Source organism: Tubulanus polymorphus, chromosome 9 (genome assembly GCF_964204645.1).
Source record: "Tubulanus polymorphus chromosome 9, tnTubPoly1.2, whole genome shotgun sequence".
Taxonomy (NCBI): domain Eukaryota; kingdom Metazoa; phylum Nemertea; class Palaeonemertea; order Tubulaniformes; family Tubulanidae; genus Tubulanus; species Tubulanus polymorphus.
In genome coordinates this window covers 14,153,018-14,166,951 of record NC_134033.1, presented here as the reverse complement: position 1 = coordinate 14,166,951, position 13,934 = coordinate 14,153,018, and the positions used below count along the sequence as shown (strand labels likewise).

The following is a 13,934-nucleotide window of genomic DNA, read 5'->3' as shown; positions in this document are numbered from 1 at the left end:
GGAGTGAAGTGGATATATGGCAATGGAAAGAATAAGAAAAATGGCGGAGGAGTGAAGTGGATATATGGCAATGGAAATAATAAGAAGGGTAGAGTGAAGTGGATATATGGCAATGGAAAGAATAAGAAGGGTGGAGTGAAGTGGATATATGGCAATGGAAATAATAAGAAGGGCGGAGTAAAGTGGATATATGGCAATGGAAAGAATAAGAAGGGTGGAGTGAAGTGGATATATGGCAATGGAAAGAATAAGAAAAATGGCGGAGGAGTGAAGTGGATATATGGCAATGGAAATAATAAGAAGGGTAGAGTGAAGTGGATATATGGCAATGGAAAGAATAAGAAGGGTGGAGTGAAGTGGATATATGGCAATGGAAATAATAAGAAGGGTGGAGTGAAGTCGATATATGGCAATGGAAAGAATAAGAATGGTGGAGTGAAGTCGATATATGGCAAAGGAAATGATAAGAAGGGCGGGATAAAGTGGATATATGGCAATGGAAATAACAAGAAAAATGGCGGAGGAGTGAAGTCGATATATGGCAATGGAAAGAATAAGAAAAATGGCGGAGGAGTGAAGTCGATATATGGCAATGGAAATAATAAGAAGGGTGGAGTGAAGTGGATATATGGCAATGGAAATAATAAGACGAAAGGTGGAGTAAAGAGGATATATGGCAATGGAAAGAATAAGAAGAAGGGTGGAGTGAAGAGGATATATGTCAATGGAAAGAATAAGAAGAAAGGTGGAGTAAAGAGGATATATATCAATGGAAAGAATAAGAAGAAGAAGGGTGGAGTTAAGAGGATATCTGTCAATGGAAATAATAAGAAGAAAGGTGGAGTAAAGAGGATATCTGTCAATGGAAAGAATAAGAAGAAGAAAGGTGGAGTAATGAGGATAAATGGCAACGGAAAGAATAAGAAGAAGAAAGGTGGAGTGAAGAGGATATCTGTCAATGGAAAGAATAATAAGAAGAAAGGTGGAGTAAAGAGGATATCTGTCAATGGAAAGAATAATAAGAAGAAAGGTGGAGTAAAGAGGATATCTGTCAATGGAAAGAATAAGAAGAAGAAAGGTGGAGTGAAGAGAATAAATGGCAATGGAAAGAATAAGAAGAAAGGTGGAGTAAAAAGGATATATGTCAATGGAAAGAATAAGAAGAAAGGTGGAGTAAAGAGGATATATGGCAATGGAAAGAACAAGAAGAAGAAAGGTGGAGTGAAGAGGATAAATGGCAATGGAAAGAATAAGAAGAAGAAAGGTGGAGTGAAGAGGATAAATGGCAATGGAAAGAATAAGAAGAAGAAAGGTGGAGTGAAGAGGATCTCTGTCAATGGAAAGAATAAGAAGAAAGGTGGAGTGAAGAGGATATATGTCAATGGAAAGAATAAGAAGAAGAAAGGTGGAGTAAAGAGGATAAATGGCAATGGAAAGAATAAGAAGAAGAAAGGTGGAGTAAAGAGGATAAATGGCAATGGAAAGAATAAGAAGAAAGGTGGAGTGAAGAGGATAAATGGCAATGGAAAGAATAAGAAGAAGAAAGGTGGAGTGAAGAGGATATATGGCAATGGAAAGAATAAGAAGAAAGGTGGAGTAAAGAGGATAAATGGCAATGGAAAGAATAAGAAGAAGAAAGGTGGAGTGAAGAGGATAAATGGCAATGGAAAGAATAAGAAGAAGAAAGGTGGAGTGAAGAGGATAAATGGCAATGGAAAGAATAAGAAGAAGAAAGGTGGAGTGAAGAGGATAAATGGCAATGGAAAGAATAAGAAGAAGAAAGGTGGAGTGAAGAGGATAAATGGCAATGGAAAGAATAAGAAGAAGAAAGGTGGAGTGAAGAGGATAAATGGCAATGGAAAGAATAAGAAGAAGAAAGGTGGAGTGAAGAGGATAAATGGCAATGGAAAGAATAAGAAGAAGAAAGGTGGAGTGAAGAGGATAAATGGCAATGGAAAGAATAAGAAGAAGAAAGGTGGAGTGAAGAGGATAAATGGCAATGGAAAGAATAAGAAGAAGAAAGGTGGAGTGAAGAGGATAAATGGCAACGGAAAGAATAAGAAGACGGGTGGAGTAAAGAGGATATCTGTCAATGGAAATAATAAGAAGAAAGGTGGAGTAAAGAGGATATATGTCAATGGAAAGAATAAGAAGAAGAAAGGTGGAGTGAAGAGGATATATGGCAATGGAAAGAATAAGAAGAAGAAAGGTGGAGTGAAGAGGATATATGGCAATGGAAAGAATAAGAAGAAAGGTGGAGTAAAGAGGATATCTGTCAATGGAAAGAATAAGACGAAGAAAGGTGGAGTAAAGAGGATATCTGTCAATGGAAAGAATAAGAAGAAGAAAGGTGGAGTAATGAGGATAAATGGCAATGGAAAGAATAAGAAGAAGAAAGGTGGAGTGAAGAGGATATATGGCAATGGAAAGAATAAGAAGAAAGGTGGAGTAAAGAGGATATATGTCAATGGAAAGAATAAGAAGAAAGGTGGAGTGAAGAGGATAAATGGCTATGGAAAGAATAAGAAGAAAGGTGGAGTAAAGAGGATATATGTCAATGGAAAGAATAAGAAGAAAGGTGGAGTGAAGAGGATATATGGCAATGGAAAGAATAAGAAGAAAGTCGGAGTAAAGAGGATATATGTCAATGGAAAGAATAAGAAGAAAGGTGGAGTGAAGAGGATAAATGGCAATGGAAAGAATAAGAAGAAGAAAGGTGGAGTGAAGAGGATATATGGCAATGGAAAGAATAAGAAGAAAGGTGGAGTAAACAGGATATCTGTCAATGGAAAGAATAAGACGAAGAAAGGTGGAGTAAAGAGGATATCTGTCAATGGAAAGAATAAGAAGAAGAAAGGTGGAGTAATGAGGATAAATGGCAATGGAAAGAATAAGAAGAAGAAAGGTGGAGTGAAGAGGATATATGGCAATGGAAAGAATAAGAAGAAAGGTGGAGTAAAGAGGATATATGTCAATGGAAAGAATAAGAAGAAAGGTGGAGTAAAGAGGATATATGTCAACGGAAAGAATAAGAAGAACAAAGGTGGAGTGAAGAGGATAAATGGCAATGGAAAGAATAAGAAGAAGAAAGGTGGAGTGAAGAGGATATATGTCAATGGAAAGAATAAGAAGAAGAAAGGTGGAGTGAAGAGGATCTCTGTCAATGGAAAGAATAAGAAGAAGGGTGGAGTGAAGAGGATAGATGTCAATGGAAAGAATAAGAAGAAGGGTGGAGTGAAGAGGATATATGGCAATGGAAAGAATAAGAAGAAAGGCGGAGTAAAGAGGATATATGGCAATGGAAAGAATAAGAAGAAAGGTGGAGTGAAGAGGATATATGGCAATGGAAAGAATAAGAAGAAAGGCGGAGTAAAGAGGATATATGGCAATGGAAAGAATAAGAAGAAGAAAGGTGGAGTAAAGAGGATATCTGTCAATGGAAAGAATAAGAAGAAAGGTGGAGTGAAGAGGATATATGTCAATGGAAAGAATAAGAAGAAAGGTGGAGTAAAGAGGATATATGTCAATGGAAAGAATAAGAAGAAGGGTGGAGTGAAGAGGATAAATGGCAATGGAAAGAATAAGAAGAAGAAAGGTGGAGTGAAGAGGATAAATGGCAATGGAAAGAATAAGAAGAAGAAAGGTGGAGTAAAGAGGATATATGTCAATGGAAAGAATAAGAAGAAAGGCGGAGTAAAGAGGATAAATGTCAATGGAAAGAATAAGAAGAAGAAAGGTGGAGTAAAGAGGATATCTGTCAATGGAAAGAATAAGAAGACGGGTGGAGTAAAGAGGATATATGTCAATGGAAAGAATAAGAAGAAGAAAGGTGGAGTAAAGAGGATAAATGGCAACGGAAAGAATAAGAAAAAAGGTGGAGTGAAGAGGATATCTGTCAATGGAAAGAATAGGAAGAAGAAAGGTGGAGTAAAGAGGATATATGTCAATGGAAAGAATAAGAAGAAAGGTGGAGTGAAGAGAATATCTGTCAATGGAAATAATAAGAAGAAGAAAGGTGGAGTGAAGAGGATATATGTCGATGGAAAGAATAAGAAGAAAGGTGGAGTGAAGAGGATATATGTCAATGGAAAGAATAAGAAGAAGGGTGGAGTGAACAGGATATATGTCAATGGAAAGAATAAGAAGAAGGGTGGAGTGAAGAGGATAAATGGCAATGGAAAGAATAAGAAGAAGAAAGGTGGAGTAAAGAGGATATATGTCAATGGAAAGAATAAGAAGAAAGGTGGAGTAAAGAGGATATATGTCAATGGAAAGAATAAGAAGAAGAAAGGTGGAGTAAAGAGGATATCTGTCAATGGAAAGAATAAGAAGAAGGGTGGAGTAAAGAGGATATATGTCACTGGAACGAATAAGAAGAAAGGTGGGGTAAAGAGGATATATGTCAATGGAAAGAATACGAAGAAGAAAGGTGGAGTGAAGAGGATATCTGTCAATGGAAATAATGGCAATGGTAATAATAAGAAAAATGGCGGTGGAGTGAAGTGGATATATGGCAATGGAAATAATGGCAATGTAATTAATAAGCAAAATGTCGGTGGAGTGAAGTGGATATATGGTAATGGAAATAATGGCAATGGAAAAAATAAGACAAACGTTGGTGGAGTGAAGTGGATATATGGCAATGGAAATAATAAGAAAAATGGCGGTGGAGTGAAGTGGATATATGGCAATGGAAATAATGGCAATGGAAATAATAAGAAAAATGGCGGTGGAGTGAAGTGGATATATGGTAATAGTAATAATAGCAATGGAAAAAATAAGAAAAATGTTGGTGGAGTGAAGTGGATATATGGTAATGGAAATAATGGCAATGGAAAAAATAAGACAAATGTTGGTGGAGTGAAGTGGATATATGGCAATGGAAATAATGTTAATGGAAATAGTAAGAAAAACGTTGGTGGAGTGAAGTGGGTATATGGCAATGGAATTATTGGCAATGTAAATAATAAGAAAAATGGCGGTGGAGTGAAGTGGATATATGGTAATGGAAATAATGGCAATGGAAAAAATAAGACATATGTTGGTGGAGTGAAGTGGATATATGGTAATGGAATTATTGGCAATGCAAATAGTAAGAAAAATGGCGGTGGAGTGAAGTGGATATATGGCAATGGAAATAATGGCAATGGAAATAATACGCAAAATGGCGGTGGAGTGAAGTGGATATATGGCAATGGAAATAATGGCAATGGAAATAATAAGAAAAATGTTGGTGGAGTGAAGTGGATATATGGCAATGGAAATAATGGCAATGGAAATAATAAGCAAAATGGCGGTGGAGTGAAGTGGATATATGGCAATGGAAATAATGTCAATGGAAATAGTAAGAAAAACGTTGGTGGAGTGAAGTGGATATATGGCAATGGAAATAATGTCAATGGAAATAGTAAGAAAAACGTTGGTGGAGTGAAGTGGATATATGGTAATGGAAATAATGGCAATGGAAAAAATAAGACAAATGTTGGTGGAGTGAAGTGGATATATGGCAATGGAAATAATGTCAATGGAAATAGTAAGAAAAACGTTGGTGGAGTGAAGTGGATATATGGTAATGGAAATAATGGCAATGGAAAAAATAAGACAAATGTTGGTGGAGTGAAGTGGATATATGGCAATGGAAATAATGTCAATGGAAATAGTAAGAAAAATGTTGGTGGAGTGAAGTGGATATATGGCAATGGAATTATTGGCAATGTAAATAATAAGAAAAATGGCGGTGGAGTGAAGTGGATATATGGCAATGGAAATAATGGCAATGGAAATAGTAAGAAAAACGTTGGTGGAGTGAAGTGGATATATGGTAATGGAAATAATGGCAATGGAAAAAATAAGACATATGTTGGTGGAGTGAAGTGGATATATGGCAATGGAAATAATGGCAATGGAAATAATAAGCAAAATGGCGGTGGAGTGAAGTGGATATATGGCAATGGAAATAATAAGAAAAATGTTGGTGGAGTGAAGTGGATATATGGCAATGGAAATAATGGCAATGGAAATAATAAGCAAAATGGCGGTGGAGTGAAGTGGATATATGGCAATGGAAATAATGTCAATGGAAATAGTAAGAAAAACGTTGGTGGAGTGAAGTGGATATATGGCAATGGAATTATTGGCAATGGAAAAAATAAGACAAATGTTGGTGGAGTGAAGTGGATACATGGTAATGGAATTATTGGCAATGCAAATAGTAAGAAAAATGGCGGTGGAGTGAAGTGGATATATGGCAATGGAAATAATAAGCAAAATGGCGGTGGAGTGAAGTGGATATATGGTAATGGAAATAATGGCAATGGAAAAAATAAGACAAATGTTGGTGGAGTGAAGTGGATATATGGTAATGGAATTATTGGCAATGCAAATAGTAAGAAAAATGGCGGTGGAGTGAAGTGGATATATGGCAATGGAAATAATGGCAATGGAAATAATAAGCAAAATGGCGGTGGAGTGAAGTGGATATATGGTAATGGAAATAATGGCAATGGAAAAAATAAGACAAATGTTGGTGGAGTGAAGTGGATATATGGTAATGGAATTATTGGCAATGCAAATAGTAAGAAAAATGGCGGTGGAGTGAAGTGGATATATGGTAATGGAAATAATGGCAATGGAAAAAATAAGACGAATGTTGGTGGAGTGAAGTGGATATATGGTGGAAATAATGGCAATGGAAATAATAAGCAAAATGTTGGTGGAGTGAAGTGGATATATGGCAATGGAAATAATAAGAAAAATGGCGGTGGAGTGAAGTGGATATATGGTAATGGAATTATTGGCAATGGAAAAAATAAGACAAATGTTGGTGGAGTGAAGTGGATACATGGTAATGGAATTATTGGCAATGCAAATAGTAAGAAAAATGGCGGTGGAGTGAAGTGGATATATGGCAATGGAAATAATGGCAATGGAAATAATAAGCAAAATGGCGGTGGAGTGAAGTGGATATATGGTAATGGAAATAATGGCAATGGAAAAAATAAGACAAATGTTGGTGGAGTGAAGTGGATATATGGTAATGGAATTATTGGCAATGCAAATAGTAAGAAAAATGGCGGTGGAGTGAAGTGGATATATGGCAATGGAAATAATGGCAATGGAAATAATAAGCAAAATGTTGGTGGAGTGAAGTGGATATATGGTAATGGAAATAATGGCAATGGAAAAAATAAGACGAATGTTGGTGGAGTGAAGTGGATATATGGTGGAAATAATGGCAATGGAAATAATAAGCAAAATGTTGGTGGAGTGAAGTGGATATATGGCAATGGAAATAATAAGAAAAATGGCGGTGGAGTGAAGTGGATATATGGTAATGGAATTATTGGCAATGGAAATAATAAGAAAAATGGTGGAGAGAAGATTCGGCAACAAACCATCAATAAAGCTAACAATATTAAGAAACAAGGAAAGAAACAAAAGAATACGATCCAGGTAAGAGGAGAATATAGACAGAAAATGAGAGAGGGAGAGGGAAGGGAAAGAAAAGGGGAAAAGCTTAATTAACTGTCAAAGTGCCAAATTCATGATATCACTGTCTCGCGGATGGTTTCGTGGGTAAAAATAAGAAAATCATTAGAATGAAGTTGATATTGTCAAGATTCGTGAACAAACTACCATGTACATGTATAAAGAATGCTAACAAAAATAGCAAACGAGGAAAGAACCAGAATACCAGGGTATGGTTCAGAGGGATAGGAGGGGATTTGGAGAGATAATCGTGTGTCTGATTTCGTTTATTTCCTGAATTCAGAACGCTCCTCTAGCAAATAACAAGAAAAACACAAGAGTGAAAGGAAAAAAGAATATCATCATAGATTTTCAGCCAATTTCGCCACAACTTATTCGCAAGAACGCTAACAACAAGAGACCACAAGGTAGAAAACAAGAAAAAACGATCCAAGCGGTAAAGAAGTGGAAGGGAGGAAAACGAGGCTGAATTTCAATTCAGTAATAATATTTAATTTTTTCAAAATATGTGTATAGGTATTTATTTATTCCGCTTTTTTTATAGGGCCCGGTGACCAGAAAATCGAAAGCGCAGGCCCAAAATGTGTAGCAGCCAGTAAGTCCAAAACTTATTGTTTAATTTTACACTTACCTGAATATCGCATTTCAATAAGAAATGAAATGTGAACATCGAAAAATGTGATATATATACGTCTTATTGTGTGTGTGGCACACCAGGTTCGATGCAATTTGTTATTATATACACTTTATTTTCGTATCGTTACAGATTGTTTGTAAAGCGGTTATACAGCGTTCCAAATGTACGCGTGAATATGAGCGTTTTATGTTACATTCTGCGCCTTCTGATGGTTAATAAATATACGCTGCTCTGAAGTAAATATTTTACAGATGAATTTGCTTTAAAGGTCTAAGTGGTTGAAACCCAGCAACTATATTCTTTACAGACAAAAAGCGCACTCGAACCGGCTTCACAAGCAGTTTCCAGCCGGTAATGGGGTACCCGCAAAACCAGATGGCGTGAAGAGCAGTAGGTCGCCCCGTCTCGAATTTTTGAACTGGATATTTTGACCCCCACTCCATACATTATCATAGCACCCACCAAATATACAATACCTTCATTCTTCTACTCAGATATCGGTGTAGGTATATGAATAATAGATTCATTTAAGAGAAAATTTCATTCAGATTTCATTGTAATGTAGTAGAAATCGAACGCTAGTAGAAATCGATCTACTAGCGAACCTGGCGGATCCTCGCCTGCCATACGCGGAATCCTCGATTGCCCAGTAGCACTGCGGGTACCCCATTTCTTTTTTTCTCCTGTGCCACGTTTTCCTGTTGCTCGGGGAAGCTTTTCGGGAGCGATTTCTAGCGGCAGCAAGACAACAGATAGCTTGAAGCTTTAAGTCGTATTCAGACTGGTAAATAAGTAATCGGCCATAAACATACATCGAAAATTTGTGGTCGGTAGGTTCGAACCCCGAAAGCGCCGTTCGAATTCTAATTTCGACGACTACCGAGCCAAATGTAGATTGCTCCTTACGCCTGAATTCCTCTGACTCGGAAACCAAAATCGTAGAATTTTCGATACGTGAAAAGTTTGCGAAGAAATACGTGGTTAAATGATTTACAGTGACGAGAAACATTTGCATTCTTAGAAAATCTGGCTTCTTCATTTTATTACAGCGTGAAAAGAAATGCCACTTAGAAATGCCGCCAAATCATCAAATCCCTAAATCCCCGAACGAGATCGAATCTAAAAGTTCTAATAGTTCTCCTTTCGTAAGATTGTTCTCTTCTAAAAAGTGGTCGAGTTCGGGTCGTTCCAGAGCGCTGGTCGGGTCGCCGTCCAACGAGCCCAGTCCCCGCAGGTAGTCGTTCCAGTTGTACCAGAAATCCATCGAGCTTCGATCTGAAAAACGACGATATATAGATACGGTGTTAATTCGTATGTCTTACAGTCGTTGTTTCTAGTTCTAACGATTTTTTATCGCAAAGATTCGTTGTAGAAGAAATGAGTTAATCTGGTGTTGAATTCAGTAAAACGTAGAGGCAGATACTTCATAACGAGAGAATTGACACATAACGAAGCCAAGATTGAAAAATTCTATATCAGAATGATTGTATTTGAGGAGCCACGTTTCGGCTAACAACTGTTAGCCATCATCGGTCGTACTGAGAACAAAAATCAAATAACAGGATATTTATACAAGAATATGACAAATGTTAAAGATTAAAGGATTAAGATTAAAGTAATTAAATAACAAAAACCGTAACACTAAGGAAAGAAACAAAGAAGACAAACGACAAACTAAGGGGATGTAGTGCGAGATTAAAGTAATCTGGTTTCGTTTTTGTGGGAATTCTCTCGTCATCATCATACACGGATATTGTGTATCTTCTCGTCTGATAGGTACTTCATAGGTTAACTAGTTTATTTGAGATGAGAGCTTTCGCTACTAATCGTAGCTTTATGATTCATTGTGACACTAATTCATATCCCAATCACTCATGCATCAAACCTGATGAAGCTATAAGTAGCGAAAGCTTGTACTACTCTAAATGAAACTAACTAGTTAACCTGAAAGTACCGACTGTCTCTATTACGTTTCAGCGATCTAACGCAAAACGAATGAAATATTCTTTTTTTAATTTGAGAAATAAAGCCACAATCAAAGAGAAACTGTAAGCGGATTATGAAGTTTCAATTCAAACGCTATGAGCCGTTTTCAAAAAAACCTGTTTTCTATTTATGCCACTGTCTTGCAATCGTTCCTGTCAATTCAAGTGATTTTTGCGGCTTCGATCGATCGATTTGCTAAATTAAAGCACGATTTACAAACACGCTTAAATCGTACGAGCTTTTCGAATTCATACAGTCTTTTCACATGAATTCAGTGAGTTTTTTTTCGAAAGGGGAATTGCTCCCTACTTGATTTTCTTCTTTCTGGTGACAAGTATTGTTTGAATTTATTGAATGATATGATCTTAAAAGCAAAAAAGAGCTGAGGAATGGACAGGATACACTTACTATTGCGACGCATTCGGAAACTGGTATACCGCCTGTGATACGGGAAAGCCAGACACGTGGACACGATCAGGGCGGTCGCTACGAAAAACAAAACAAACCGCAGACTTTTCATCTGAAACGACGAATTCGCAATAAATTAGTTCATTCGCGAAAGAACAATTCGAACACAAATTATCTCACTCAAGATAACTATATTTCAAATCTAAATAACTGTCATAGTGGATAAATTGCGTTATTTATGAAGTAAAATATATTTGTGTGTTTTTTTATGAAATAAGAAAAGGGTTTTTTGCATCCCCCCTGGCACCCAGACCAGAATTACAAGAGCTCTCGTATATTGGCAATGGTAACAAACTAGGAAATAGATGATATTCCGTTAAATTTCGATGACACCAAACCATAATTTTGCGATATAACGTGCATTACGTAACTTGCGAAAAAACAGTTTAGCACTTGAGGTCACTATTAGCGCCATCTGATGCACTTTGACAAGCTTCAGATATACTTTTATAAGCCTATCTTAAGTATCGTAGTTGGATGAAATATTTAAACATGGTCAGGCGATGCACGTCACGGGGATAATTGAGACGGCAGTTATTATGTAAGGCGATAACTGACGGGGTCTGATGCCGAATTTCATCCCGCGATACTCGTTAAAAGCTACATCGAAAAACTGCATATTCATCTCGTTCACCTTCTCGTCGACAGCCGGCGACGAATAACCGTTAAATTTCAAACGGTTTATCGTGAAATAATTCGATTTTACCGAATATTTCTATTTGAACGATATCACAATCAACCGCGAATGACTTTTTTTAAAAATTGTTAACAGACTACAGATTCGCTATAAACCCTCATAAAGCCCCGTACGCAATGAAAAGGGAAATGCACGCGCACGGGGGGTGATTGCTATTATGATGGCGGTAATTAGCACCACCGCGTTTTCGTAATTAGCGAAATAATTCGAAACGCTGAATTTAATGACTTTTCGCTGAGCGCTGAAAAATAATAGAAATACCGAAATGACGGTTTCGAATTACAAACGTTTACAAGATAGTACCAACCACTGATGATCGGCCCCCCTATGTCTCGAACCAATGTCAATGACGTTTATTAGGAAACTACGTTATGATGTGGCTTTTACGCACTGCTCCTCCTCGAGAACCCAAAAATCCTCTTCCGTTCAAACGCCTCGTAGAATACTGTTTTGCGCTCCAATTACCAGACCAGGGCTTTCATTCGCCTTTGAGTCCGTGGTTTCGCCGAGAACCCTATATGCCTTTCCTTCTATTTTAAGTCGAACTTCGATTTAGAGTCAATTTAAAACCACTAAGCTTAAAGTTTCAATATCTGTAGATCAGTAAAGATAGTTTTTTTTCTAAACATGGGTCCAATAGTAAATCGTGCGAAATGCCTGAGTCAACCGATATCGAGGTGTCTCAGGCGCGGCTTCATAGTTCGGAGGTTTAGAACGCCGAAAAGGTCAGGTAACAAAATGACAGGAATCATTTATCAATTTGACATCAGAATCTGACGATCAGAATCAGGTATCAATTTGGCAGAAGGCGAAACTTCCTAGATCGGTTTAAATGGCTTGAATCGTCTTTGCGAGCGAACAGGCTCCAAAACGTGACAAAATATGACTTAACTTGAAAGAAAAAAAACAGAAAACTAAAATATGAAAGCATAATATGAATAAACTATTTAGAAAAAAAATATCGTAAGCGATCTCACCGTTAAAATGTGTCCGATATATTTCTCCGGTCCGTTGGATATTTCCACTTGCTTTGTGTCAGTTTCTAATCTATCCGATTATACGAATTGATGCGCGCTCGTATTAGCCGAAGTTTAGTCGGCGCCGTATCACTACGAATCGTGTAATCATACGCCGAACGGAAAACGATGAGAAGATAGTTCTCTATATATTGGGCCTAAATCGGAATGGATCCCGCTATCGATGATACACTGATACAATGCTACGTACGTACGTGTGATAAACATATTGGATACTTATATAGCCCCGGTACTCGCTTGCCGCTATCAATCCGAGCCGTATAAAATTCTAATAACAGGTGGGGAGGTTGCGCGTCACTCACAACCGGTACTCACTAATAACGGCGCACGAATTTTATCAGCGATATATTTATACATAATAAAAATAATCTACGCTATCTAAATAATAATATTACGATATCTGATTGTATCGTAACCCCGGCGAGGTCGAGGGAAATTTTAAAGGTGCGCCTGCTCGGTAGCGCGTGTGTGTCTGTTCAAATGATTGTCTGCTACTTTCCCCCTTAGTTTTAACGATCGCAGTCGATTTTCATCGTCATATTCGTGATTTCGCACGAGCGCAGCAAAAACAGCCGTTTCATGAGTATGAAATACGCGTGATAAAATCAAGAAGACTTTAGCAGAGTTCGCCCTTTTGGCGGTCTATCACTCTCAAACGAAAGTTGTCAAACAAGTGTCAGATTGAATGAATGGTCATTTCGAAAAAAAAACAGTTTCCGCGGTAAAGCCGTTTATTTTTTTCGAAATTTTGAGTGACTTCAGTACCACAGGCCAGATTTCACTCTGAACCCAGTTTCACATTTGTGCAGATATAATCCGGGCTTGATCTCTAAAAAAAGTTTTCATCGTTTAAATTTAACCACCCACTTTCACAATTCCACATTTGTGTTATTTCTATTTGACTCTGGATCCAGTTGCACAGTTGTATTTTTAGATTTTACTCTAGACCCAGTTGCACATTTGCGTTATTTTTATTTTGCTCTGGACCCAGTTCCACAGCTGTGTGGGTTTTATTTGGCTCCGGGCCCAGTTCCACAGCTGTGTGGGTTTTATTTGGCTCCGGGCCCAGTTCCACAGTTGCTGTGTTATTTTAATTTGGCTCTGGACCCAGTTCCACAGCTGTGCATATTTCGCGGAATACTCTCGACCTTCTTCCGACAGCTACAGGAGGGCCGCATCGAGACATTTTCCTCGTAAAACAAACAAATTAACGACGGAGGCTTTTTAACAGGACTTGAGCGCGTTTGAAGTATGGATACCTCATATTTCATTTCCTGTCGAATTCGACGATATGAAGTATATTCGCTTTTCGTGGGAAGTATTCCTCGTAAACCCCTGCATGGGGCGTAAACGCTCCACCCGATAAGGTTCCTTTTTGATTTACAGTGACACGTACCGTTCATTTTTTCTATTGTTCGACATCAGGAAAAAGTTAAGGCATAAGTTGGGTTTCCGCAATGGCGAGCGCCGTAGGCACAAAGTCCCTTGCAAAGGGAGTTGTTTTGGGCCCTACCCCATATAATCTTTAAAAAATCAGAGAGCATCCACTGCATTTTAATGTATTCTAAAACGGGATTGGCTGTTTCTAAAACTGAAATAATTGAATACATTTTCGAAAGTC

The 13,934-nt window shown here is 37.7% G+C and overlaps 1 long non-coding RNA gene across 1 annotated transcript; it reads left to right on the top strand.

Moving 5' to 3' along the window:
- The first annotated feature begins 7,837 nt into the window (after nt 1–7,837).
- On the top strand, nt 7,838–8,296 carry LOC141910680 (uncharacterized). The gene is made up of 3 exons (XR_012619910.1): nt 7,838–7,895; nt 8,033–8,083; nt 8,255–8,296. It is a non-coding gene; the product is annotated as an uncharacterized LOC141910680 (long non-coding RNA).
- The last annotated feature ends 5,638 nt before the right edge of the window (nt 8,297–13,934 follow it).